General features: G+C 33.5%; 1 protein-coding gene across 6 annotated transcripts in view; it reads left to right on the top strand.

Annotated features, from left to right (window-relative positions):
* LOC106510491 (uncharacterized) overlaps nt 1-13250 on the top strand; it is an 883709-nt gene that overhangs the window by 1566 nt on the left and 868893 nt on the right. The gene's annotated exons all lie outside the window — the stretch shown is intronic.

Here is a 13250-nt window from a genome sequence, read left to right as displayed (position 1 = left end):
TGTAGTTTTGTTTTGATTTGGTGGATGCCCTTTATCAAGTTGCAAGAGTTTTCTTCTATTTCTAATTTGCTGAGAATTTTTATTAGCAGTGGATGTGGAATTCTGTCAGATGCTTTTTGGGCATGAATTGATAGGATCATGTGAATTTTCTTTAGACTGTGATTCTAGTGGGATATGACATTTTCAAATATTAAATAAGCCTTGCATTCTCATCATATGACACTCATCACTTGAGTTTATTGTTCTTTATATATCATATTGGATGCTGTTTGATAATATTTTGTTGAGAATTTTTGCAATTTTATGTATTACATGGAAAACCTGCTTTATGTAAATGGAGCCTTAAGCAAGAGTTGACAGAAAGGGACCAGCAAGGTAAATGATTGGTTTTGGTTTCTAATTTAATTTCACTGTGATTAGAGAACAAAATGTATACAATTTCTGTTATTTTAAATGTGTTAAGGTTTGTTTTATGATCCAGTATATGATCTACCTGGTGTATGTTCCATGTACACTTGAATGTGTATTCTGCTGTTGTTTAGTGGTATGCTCTGTAAATGTGATTACAATTGATTGATGGTGTTGTTCAGTTTTTCTAATTCCTTGTTGATTTTGTGAGTATTAATTCACATTGATCATGATTTTTACTCAGCAAGAGTGTTGAATTATCTGATTATCACTGTGGATTTATCTAGCTCTCTTTTCATTTTTGTTGGCTTTGTCATGTGTATTCTAAAGCTCTGTAGTAAGGTGTATACTCATTTGAGATTGCTAAGGTCTCTTAGTGAATTGCGTCTTTTTTTCATTTTGTAATGGCTCTTGTCCTTAGAGGTTTTCTTTGACTGGAAATATACTTATCTTGTATTAATATTTCCACTCCACCTTTCCTTTGATTAACATTCATGTGGTATGCCTTTTTCTAGACTTTTAATTTTTGCCTACTTATATTTGAAGTGAATTTCCTATAAGCAACATATGGTTGGGTCACATTTTTTAAATGCATTCTCCTAATTTCTATCTTTTTCATTGGTATTTTTAGATAATGTTACACTTAATGTAATTATTGGTATGTTTGGATTAAATCTACAGTTTTATTACCTATTTTCTGTTTTGTCCCTTGGTTTTTTTTTGTTCCTACTTTCCTATCTTTTTGTGGCATATTTTAACATTTTGAATCTTTCTATTTAATTTGTTATATATTTTATTACAATTTTTATGGTATTTTGTGGATTACTCTAGAGATCACAATATAAATTCTTAATATTTTACATTATAATTAATACCAACTTTTTTATCATTTCAGTTGGGTTATAGAAAACTCACCAGCATATAGTCCCTTTATCTTCTTTGCTTTATGTTATGGTTTCTTAAACATTGAAAGTACATACAGTGAAAATTCCATGATACAATATAAAAGTATTTTGCTTTCAACTATGAAATATTTTAAAGCTCTCAGAGACAAATAGTCTATTACACTTATTTAATATATTAACTATTTCTGGGAGTTCCCATCATTGCTCAGTGGTTATTGAACCTGACTAGTATCCTTGAGGAAGAGGTTTTATCCCTGGCCTTCCTCAGTGGGTTAAGGATCCAGTGCTACAGTGAGCTGTGGTGTAGGTTGCAGACATAAGCTCAGATGCCATGTTGCTGTGGCTGTGGTGTAGGTGGCAGCTGCAGCTTCAATTTGACTCCCTAGCTTGGGAACTTCCATGTGCCATGGGTATGGCCCTAAAAAGACCGAAAAAAAAAAAAATTAACCGTTTCTGTTGCTTTTACTTTATTCCCAATATTCCAAGTTTTCTTCTAATGTCATTTATTTCTCTTTAGAAAAAAAATTTAGAGCAGGTTGGCTGGCAAAAGATTCTATGAGTTTCTCTGAGAATGCCTTTATTCAGCTTCACTCCTGAAGTATAATTTTGCCTGATACAGAATTCTAGATTGACTTCTTTTCCTTTTAGCAATATAAAAACATTATGCCACATTTTTTTTCCATCCTCCAAGGTATTTGATGAGAAATTTTAGTCATTGAGACTGTTGTTCCCTTATATTTTATTATTTTTCTCTGTTTTCAAAACTTTTTTTATATTGTCTTCAGTCTTCATCATTTTGAATATGTTTCAAGGCATTCGTTTTTGGAGGACTTAGCTTGTTTAAAGTTCACTGACCTCCTTGAGTCCATAGGTTTATTTCTCCTCAGGTTTTTGTTTGTTTGTTTGGATTTTTTTTTTTTTTTTTTTATCAAACTCTCTTTTTTTTTCTGTTGGGGGGGTTGATCACATGAGTATCTTATCCTTTCACATCCATTGGTTTGTGAGAGACTATTTATTTGAGAAAGAGGTAAAAAATATAATGATTGTACTTTGAAAATAAAAGGTGCACAGTTAACAAGGGGATGCTACTAGATTGAGGGAATTAACTAACATCAAGTAGAAACAAGAGAGGAAACGTTGGCGTGTGTATTTAAAGAATAAAGTGCTTATTTCTGAGAACCAAGATAGACGTATGTAGAAGATGAATAATAACTGTCTGATAATTAATCTTATTCATAGCCATTGCTGTGTTATAAGTAAATGTTCATGGTGCTATCTTCCACTGCCAAAGGTGAGTCATTCTTGCAAGAAATATTAAATATTAATAAGTTTAGACATACAGTATATTTTAAACAATTATTTGAGTAGTGTTCCAAGAAATAACAACTTTTGGAGGCAAATATATGTTTAAATTGACAATTTTATACACAATTATGTGAAATGCTATTAGTTTTGCTAGGAGTTGTACAAGTTATTTAAAGACCACCCAGTAATGTTCACCAGAGTCCTCCAGTGCTTGGATGTATAGTATTGATCTTTGAAAAAAAGACGTGCAAAGAGAATATATGAATGTTGCTGTGAGTACTCCAACATAAAATTAGAAACTGATGTAAAATCTGGAGCAGAAAAAGAGATTTTTTTAATGGCAAAATAAAAATTAGGACAAGTGGGTAAAATACTTTTATCATTTAAAAGGGAAATGAGCTTATATAAAGCACTGTACATTGTAATATTCAACTTGCAGATGTTTTGGATGAACTTATAACAATTCAACTAACCTCATTAAAGTATGAAGGAAATGTTTCTATTTTTTGGAAAATTTGTTGTGAAACAAAGATTAAGATGCCAGGATAGAACAATTGAGCTTTTTTTTTTTTTAAACTTTTGTATTTTAAGGATACTACTCTTTAAGTATTAAATATTCTGCTGTTATATTTTACTTTTGAATTATTTTAATTGTCATTCTTTAGTGATAATGTTTCATTCTTTAATGTTTCCATTATCAAATATCTCTTTATCAGGCAGAGTTCATTTTGCATACTATTTAAATATATAGTATTGTCATAACATATTTGTTTATAATAATAACCACCAGTGTATTTTATATCAAGTTTTTAAAAGCTCTCCCCTGAAATATTTAATACAATCCTTTTATAAAAAAGATTCACTGCTTATTTTTTAGCTGTTTATTATGATTTTAAAACATATTTTCAGAGTGCTATAAAGTTACAGAATTTTCTTATGATTTTTGAAAATTCTTAAGAATTTCTGGAAATTATGACTTCTCACTTTAAAATTACAAAGGTTAATATCTTTTGGAAATTTGGAATCACGAGGTGAATACTAAGGCTTCATGTAGAATCCCAAGGATTCCAAGGAGTAGTGTGTAAAAGCAGCTGAACCCAGTGCTCCTAAGGACTGCCTATTTTGGATTTATAGTGTTAATTCTAACTTCATCTGCATGGCTCAGTGTGGAAGTACCCCATATCTAAACATGATTTTATGTTATGCTGGAAGGCCTCATCCTTAATTCAGGGCAGCTATTCCTTTTGTGGCTTTTGAGGTTTATGTTTCTGCTGAGTGTTAGAATTTCAAAGGTGAGAGACTATTTATTTACATTACGGCCAATTTGTCTAACGGAAGTCTGACAGTTGTAATAAGTCTGTTGAACCTTTAGAGATTTTAAAAAGAAAAAGGAGACTCTCATTCTGACAGGTTAGCTGTGGGAAACCTTGCTGATTCCTGAACTTATTTGTTCTTTGAGTTTTATGTACCATATGGAAAACCTTTTTTATATGAAAGGAGATTTAAGAGCAGGAGTTAGTACAAAAGCTCCAGGGTAGGCATGTGGAACCAGGAAACACACACAGAGTGCTTAAGTTATTGGGAAAACATTTGCTCCTGTTTAATAGCTTGATAAATGGATCTCCTCTCCTCATTCATCTGACCTCTGATATAGGATCTCACTGAGGGTGGACTCCTTGCAGCCAAACAGGATATATACTACCTATAATGCGGTAAATAGAAGAAAAGTGAAATCTGATTTTTGTCTTTAACAGCCCAATTTCTTCCTTTTTCTGCACATTCAATTCCCTGCTTCCCATTCTCGAAGGAGCAGGAGATTTTACAGAGTGAGAGAAAAGTTAGAAAGAGAGAAGACCTGATTTTCTGCTCATTTGTGTGTAAAGAATCTCTAAACAGAGATATCAATCTAATGATAATGTATTCAGAAGGAAGCGGACCTATGAGCTCAGGATCCTGATGTCAGTACTTTCATATAAATATCCAGAAATGAGATTGCTGCATCATATGTTAGTTTTTAATCTTTTAGGGACCAGAGCAGCTGCCTCATTTCACATAATTTTATATTCCTACCAACAGTGTCCTGGGTTATAATTTCTTCGCATCCTCACCAGCCCCATTGTCTCCTATTTTTTTAATAATAGCCATTCTAACAATTGTGAGGTGATAGCTCATTGTTGTCTTGATTTTCCTGAGGATTGACGATGTTGAGCATCTTTCATATACTGGTTGATCGTTTATGTATTGTTTTTGGACTCCCATGTTTTTTAAAGCATTATTCACAAAAGCCAAGAAGTAGAAACAATGTAAGTATGCATCTATAGATGACTGAAAAAATGTGGGATATACGTAAAATGGGATATTATTCAGCCTTAAAATAGGAGGAAATCCTATGATATGCAGCAATATGGATGAACCTTGAGGATATTATGTTAAGTGAAATAAGCTGGTCACAGAAGGACAAGTACTGCATGATACCATTTATATGATGATCTGAAATTGCCAAAATCATAGAAACAGAGTAGAGTGGTATTTGCCAGGGGCTATGGGGAAGGGAGAAATGGGGAGCTGTTAAGTTTTAGTTATGCAAGATGAATGTAGAGATCTGATATACGTACAGCATTGTACCTAAAGTTAACAGGACTGTAATTTACACTTAAAACTTTGTTAAGAAGGTAAATCTTATGTTAAATGTTCTTACTACAACAAAAATGAAGGAGACCTAACTGATAGAAAGGAGAGATCCACCCATGTCAGGGTGCACTATTTGAACATCTTGCAAGTAGGGGGTACATGGAGTGTTTTGGGTATATGATTATAATGGGATAAGGGAGAAGAGGAAATGCAATTTCACCAAGTAGCATTGAGAATTGTAAAACAGATACACTTTTATGTACTTTGAGATAATAACATTTGAATTGAAAAACTTCTGATTACAGTTCACTCTGGAACAACTCGCAAGTTAGGGGCACCAACTCCTGTGCAGTCAAAAAACTATCATTTTTCAGTTGACCTGCTGTGTTATATATTTGCAGTTCTGCATCTGTGGATTTACCTAATCTTGGGTAATATAATACTGTGGTATGCATATGTTGAAAAATTCTGCATATAAGTGCAGTTAGTAAGCTCAAGCATCAACCATATTTTATTATTTTTTAACATTTTGCATTAGACTGGTGTAGACTAGGACATGTAAATCTATGTCTGGATTATATCATACCCAAATACCTCCCTTTGCTCCAGAAAAATACATGTCAACCTCAATATCATTTTTGTAATTCCATCAATATAGTTCTTAGTAATTCTGTAGTACTTAGGTTAACATCACTGCCAAGAAGGCATTTTCTCCTGCCATCCCCTCATGAATAATGGTAGTTATTCCTTCTGTTTACATCTATTATTTAATTCTCATCCTTTATCAGAACATTTGCCTTCAGTTCCATAATCAGTGATTTCTGCTATTTTACACTCTTTCCTTATCCTCAAAGTTAGCACGAGGCCTGGATGGATGAGAGCCCCCCCTCACCCTGAAATATATTTTAGATGAATAGATAAATAGATAAACTATCTAGCTAAGACAGTTAAAACAAGTGGTATGGGAGAGTTTTTATAGCTAAGTACCATTTTTTAGGATAAAGAGTCTAATGTGGAAAAAATGGTACTGCTTTGAGAGTTAAAGCAGAAATGAAAATTGTGCAAGTGAAAAATTTTTCTCTTCCAATTTCTCAGTCTCATTCAAATTGAAAAGAATCTCAAGAAACATTTAAGCATTGGCCTTTACAAGAAGTTCTCAGTATCTAAGGGCACATAAGCAGTAGAGTATTTGATGGAAGTATGGCCTCGTAATAGGATCCTTGAAGCAAAACTGGCCATATTTTTTCATACAGTTTGGATGTGGTTTGTATCCATCAAGATCTTTCCTTACATTCTTTTTTTAAAATTTCTAATATGGTAATTTTTTAACAATTATTTTATTATAGTTGATTTACAATGTTCTGTCAATTTCTGCTGTACAGCAAATTGATCCAGTTATACACATACATCCATCATGTTCCATCACAAGTGGTTAGATATGGTTCTCTGTGCTATACAGCAGGATCTCATTGCTTATCCACTCCAAATGTAACAGCTTGCATCTACTAACCCCAAACTCCAAGTCCATCCCACTCCCTCCCCCTTGACAACAAACACAAGTCTGTTCTCTATGTCTCTGAGTTTGTTTCTTTTCTGTAAATAGGTTCATTTGTGCCATATATTAGATTCCAGATATAAGTGATATCATATAGTATTTGTCTTTCTCTTTCTGACTTACTTTTCCTTAAAATCTTATATATCCTCCCTAATATGGGTATGTACTTCACACTTTACACATAGTCCTTTCTAATCATTTGTCATAGGCATCTATTTTTCCCCCTCTAATGGTACTTCCATTGTTAAGTACTATATTTTGTACTTTATATTTTTCATTTTTACTTTATATTTTACCTTGTTATTTTTCAAACATAGCACTAAAGTAACCATTACTATACTAGAACTTCATTGTTGGATATCTACCCCATCACAATTTCCAATTCACTTAAATAAATTACTTAACTTCCTATTTGGTAGTATCAAATTTGACCAAAAAATATGTTAAATTTCTTGATTTCAGGTAAAATTATATTTTAAATGGTTAAATTTGAAAATAATAAGACCTTGTTTACTTACTAATTTATTTTTTTTTATTTTTTATTTTTTTTGTCTTTTTGCTATTTCTTTGGGCCGCTCCTGCGGCATATGGAGGTTCCCAGGTTAGGGGTCTAATCAGAGCTGTAGCCACTGGCCTACGCCAGAGCCACAGCAACGCAGGATCCGAGCCGAGCCGCGTCTGCAACCTACACCACAGCTCACGGCAACACCGGATTGTTAACCCACTGAGCAAGGGCAGGGACCGAACCCGCAACCTCATGGTTCCTAGTCGGATTCATTAACCACTGTGCCACGACGAGAACTCCCAACTTACTAATTTAAATACGACTGTTTTTTCCTAAATAGAAGAAAAGAAAAGAGAGGAAAAGAAAGTATATATTCTTATTGTTTCCCACTGACTGTATTTACTTGATTTTGTGCACTTAATATTTTTCATCCTTGGTGTTCACTCTAATTAACTGAACAGGATACTTGAAATAATGCTTTTTAATAAAAAAACAATTAAAAGTGCATTTAAAAATCAATTGACAGCCTCATGTAGCTGTTCACACACTGCGCTGTTGGATATGTTATTAAAAACACTCTGATTTTAAAACAGAAGTTTGGAAGATGTTGGATTGCATAGACTCAAATGGATATTCAATAGTGAGATTTTTCAGAAAATATTAGTGTATAAGAATCCTAAATATATGCTTGTTACTGCCTTTGAAACTTTTTACCATGTACACTCTCCCTCCCTCTCTCCATCTCTCTCCCTCCCTCTCTCTCTTTTTCTTTATTTTGTTTTTAGTTTCTAATATTATATATATATGCATACCGGGTAGAAATTACTTAGGTTTTTTTCAAGTTAATTGAAAAGTAAGATCTAATACAGAAATTGTATGTTTGCATTAAGTGAAGTCAAACTAACATCTTGGCATTCTGTTGGAATAAAGATATCTCTGTGGTCTGAACATAGAAAAATGTCATAGAACTGACTCATCACGTGATGTGCATGGCAGAGTCACATGACATTCAAACTGAATTGATGCTGAATCTAAAACACTAGCTCACACTGCCTCATATTTCACATTACATTCATAACTTCTTTTATAATTGTGTTTAAGCTTTGATTTTGGCAGCTTCAATGTTATATAGTGAGTGTTAGAATTTTATACCTACACAAATGTTTGCATATAGTTAAACAAGTTTATAGTGTTTTAAATAAACTCATAGAATGTAAGATTTTTTTTTCTCTGTAAAGAACAGTTTTATTATTCAAGGTTTAGGAACTTTGTTACATGATAGACATCATCTAAAGTTGCATTTGATCAGTAATGTTTAAATTCCATAACTATTGACTTAGAGCTAATAAAGCATGTGTGTTATGGAAACTCATGTTGGTAATAAAAATGAATTAATAGTTATAATCCACAAATAAAGTATCTCCTCAAAAATCTTGAACTCATCAAAAACTTCACTGTATTTAATATCATAAAGTTACCACAGAACATGTAGAGCATTTGGCAATTTCCGGTTGAATGTTAGTTGATGCTTTAAACCATTTCTGTTAATTTCTGAATTATAATTTCATATATTTAATATATTATTTAAGATATTATTATGGATTTTATGGACCTATGTATTTTGAGTGACATAACCTGACTGAGAATGGAAATACCTAGACTTTGAAAACAAGTAGATTAGAAATACATGCTCTGCCACTTATTAATTTTATAATACTGGGTAGTCAGGTACTATTAATATGAATTTAAAAAGTCATCAAAAGACCTCTGAGATTGCAGAAATCTCATATCCTGAATTACCACATGTTATTTTTTTTCCTCTCACTAAGTATTCTCTATGCAAATTAAATGCTTAAAATAATAAAATAGGCCATTTTGTATAATTATTCTATGGACTTCTTTTTCTTCTGAGAAGAGCATTTAATAATATGCCTTAAGGAAGAAACATATAAGCAGTAAGTCTTAGTTTAGGTATCTTAAGAGGAAAACAGTTTTTTATGAGTATCTTTTAGTACTTTTACTGCATAAATTTAGTTTTTAAGTCCAAATGTCTTTTTGATTATTTTATATTCAAGGAAACATTCATATAATTCATATATACTACCCACTTGATAGATTATGGATGAACATTCAAAAGAAAAATTTTTTAAGACGAATGCTCGAGTTAGCTTATTGTTATAGAATATATTTTTTTCTCATTTGAATCATAATTTTTACAAAACAGATCAATTCTCACATTTTCTAAAGATTTCTTATTCTGTGAAACATAATGTCTATAAAAGTTACAAAATAGGAATAGAAGTAATGAGAATTACCAGCTACTTAACCTCCTATGCATTTATGTATCTAAAACTTTATTTTAGTTAGAATTAATTCATACATTCATCTACATTTCTTCCCAACATTTTAGAGATTAAAAAAACATTCTTTATGGACTCCTGCATGTATTCACTTCTTTGATGAGTTTGCTTGGCTATTTAAACAAATATATTTTCAGTTGTTTATGATATCATTATCATCCCTGACTTCTTTTTCTTAAGTGACGGGGGAGCGAACAGCATTCACATATGCTACTGACTGTGCCATTTTAGGCACTAATATTATTCACCATCAAGAGAATCACAAGAGAAAAGGTATCACCATGCTCATTTTGCAGTTGAGATAAATGAAACTTTAGAAAGGTTAAAAGGGAAATCACTAGTTATGCAATAATTAGGTGGTTGGCTCTAGGTCTATTTGTTGCCCATGGCCTTGGTCCTTTTAAAAGCTAGGCTGCTGTCTAGCATGACCTTATCACATACACCATTGCTCAGTTTCTTCTGTTTTAAAAATTCAAATTTAAAGCCTCTTTGACCTATTTCACTGAGATTCATCTCACTTTGTTAAAAAAAAATGCCTTTTAATTGATGCTCATTATAATCCTCTTTGCTTCTTCCTTTGACTTAACATAAAACCTTCCACTTGCAGGCAAACCTCATAAAATACATGTCTATGCCTTTGCTGGTTGATTGCTGTCTGTGGTTGATGTTTTCAAAAATTGATTCAAAATTTTGACCTAAATAAATGTACTCTGTTCAAACCTACTCCCCTAAGGACACTGGTTTCTTTCTAGAGAAAACTCTGGATTCCGAGCTCCTAAGGAGACTTTGACAGAGGTTGGGCTGCAGTGGAAGATAACCTGTAGTGGCACATCTGGAAGCAGAGAGAAAACAGAGACAAAAGCCAGGGAAAATGTAGGTAATGGTTGCAGTAAGGAAAATTTTCAGGCCCACAGCTAGAAATATGCAAACTTGTGAGATTTGCTGTTCTGTTCAGCAAACATGTCTTGATCTTTCACGTGCCAAGCAATATATAAAAGAAGACTGAAAAATCAGGGAAGGAAACTACCAGTTCCTAGCATGGGACAAATCTTACTGTAGATTGAGCCTATGTAAATTTTATGTTCTACCAATGTATTTTTTTCTAACAAATACCTATTGTGGTGGCTAATTTTATATACCAGCTTGGCTAAGTAATGGATTGGCCAGACATGTGGTCAGATATTTCTCAGTGTTGTTGTGAGGATGTTTTTGGATGAAACTGACATTTGAGTTGGCAGACTGAGTAAAGGAGATTGTTCTCTCTAATGTGAGTGGGCCTCATCTAATCAGTTGAAGGTCTGAATAGAGCAAAAATCATTTATATTCCCAGGCAAGTAAGAGGGAATTCCTTCTGCCTTACTACCTTCAAGTTGAGACATTATTTTTTTCTGCTTTCAGGAAACATTAACTCTTCCTAGGTCTGGGGCTACTGGTCTTTAAAGTGCCATTTATACAATCAGCTCTCCTGGGTCTCCAGCTTATTGCCTGCAGATCTTGGCATATGTCAGATTTCATAATCACATAGGTTCTTTCCAATAAAGGAAGAGAGAGAAGGAAAGAAAGGAAAGAAGGAAGGAAGAAACTCCACTGGTTCTATATCTCTGGATAATACTGACCACTATACCTATGTCAGTGTGCTACAGACAGGAGATTTCAAGGTGTAGGAGATAATCCATTTTCTCATTTATTCTTCCCTGATTTTCTGTGTCAACATGGGCCCTAACAGTTTCTAACTGTGATACAGAGACCCCAAAAGGGGCATCATTCTTAAGAAATCTGAGGTCACATAAATTTTTAGCCTTTACTAATTTTCTCTCTAATCTCAATCAGAAATATATATCTGGGAGATTGATCCATTGCTATTGATAAATTTTCCAAACTGCTGTCATTTCTTGCTATGTCCATAGTTTTTTCACAACCAGGTGTCGTCTGTAATGTTGACTTAATATACCCACCATTTTTCACTTAAGTGAATGTTCTAAAGAGGTTTGAATATATTGGCATTTTACACAGAAAACTAGTATCCTTTGCCATAAAGAGATGGTAAAAATAAATCTAAGAAACAAGAGGATACTTTTATATTCTCATAAGATCTCGTTGCTCCCAAGGTTCTGAACTTGAGCCAGGTTTATCTTTGTTTCAAAGGGAAATTAGCAAGTATTAGAGAATTGAAATTTCTTTTTGATGCAATCTGTGTGGGTGAAAGATAGTTCAAAAAGGAGATAGTTATTATTTGAATGAGTATTTTTTAAAAGGATATACTTTTTGCTACCCCTAATTACCTCTAGAAATACTATGATATATATGCTGAATTTGGAGAAATATTATTACTGAACATTTCTATCTTTAGTGGTAAATTATACCTTCTGACCATTCTATTCCTGACCTCATGCCTCCCTCCCTTCCTCCTGTCAAATTTTCTACATAGAGGTACTTCCTTGGGAAAACTCTGTTCTGTTATAAATAACTGTCTTCTTCAGCTCCATAAAGGTAAATACTGATATATTAGACTTACTGGGAAAACTTTTACAATGTCACTATTTGAAACTCCTCCCTAATGGAACAAAACCTTATCTGTAGTTAGAATGTAGAAACCTGTCTTTTAAAAAGTAGAAAAAAAAATGTATTGGGGAAATAACTATTTAAAAAGTAATAATAACACAAAAATAAAATAAAATAAATTAAAAGCAGCCTTTATCCTTATCAAGTCATGAATCAATCTGGACTGAGGCAAGCAACCTCAATCCAATAAGAGCTATTGCTCCCAGGGTCCATCATTGACCAGGAGGTCTTGACCAAGTGGAACCAGTATTGAGAAATTCAGTGACCTCATGGGAATGTACTATTAGGAAACACAGGAAGTGTTAAAAAGAGAACAAAAATCTTGGCAGCCATAATCATGAATTTGAAGAGAGGGAGTTCCCATTGCAGCTCAGTGGGTTAAGAACTCAACTAGTATCATTGAGGATGTGGGTTTGATCCTTGGCCTTGCTCAGTGGATTAAGGATCCAGCCTTGCCCTGAGCTGCAGCGTAGGTCACAGATGCTGCTCAGATCTGGTGTTGCTGTGGCTGTGGTATAGGCTGGCAGCTGCAGCTCTGCTCTGATTCTGCCCCTGCCCTGGGAACTTCCATATGCCGTAGGTGAGGCCATAAAGAGTAAAACATGATTATCTGGCAAAGGTAGAAGAACTAAAATTTAGGGCTTCCCTTGAGAAACTTGCAGTTAAGTAGAAATGACCTAATAGTGAACACTCACAGAGATAACAGCAGCAGCTAAATGACAACATGATCAAGAGCCTGCTTGTGCGTATGTCAGACTTGATGACATCTGTGGATTCTTTTTCTATAAAATTCCAAGTACTACTACTGACTTATTGTAGAGGTATGCTATAAATGGGGGAGGATTATATATGTGTGCATATATATTATATGATATCACATGTATTCTTCACATAGCTTTCAGCAAGCCCCCATTTATTCCTCTTCTTACAGCAAAGAGAAGAATGCATTTAGTTGTGGAAAAGGCAATAGTCCCCCCCCCACCCTTTCTGTTTTTGTTCCTATTATAACTCTTGGTTAC

This window comes from Sus scrofa, chromosome 6, assembly GCF_054392235.1.
Source record: "Sus scrofa isolate SSC_HxYL_T2T_F1_AM1 chromosome 6, Sscrofa_HxYL_maternal_Yorkshire_Landrace_v2.0, whole genome shotgun sequence".
Classification (NCBI taxonomy): Eukaryota; Metazoa; Chordata; class Mammalia; order Artiodactyla; family Suidae; genus Sus; species Sus scrofa.
The sequence above is the reverse complement of the archived record's forward strand: the minus strand, read 5'-3'. Positions and strand labels throughout refer to the sequence as shown.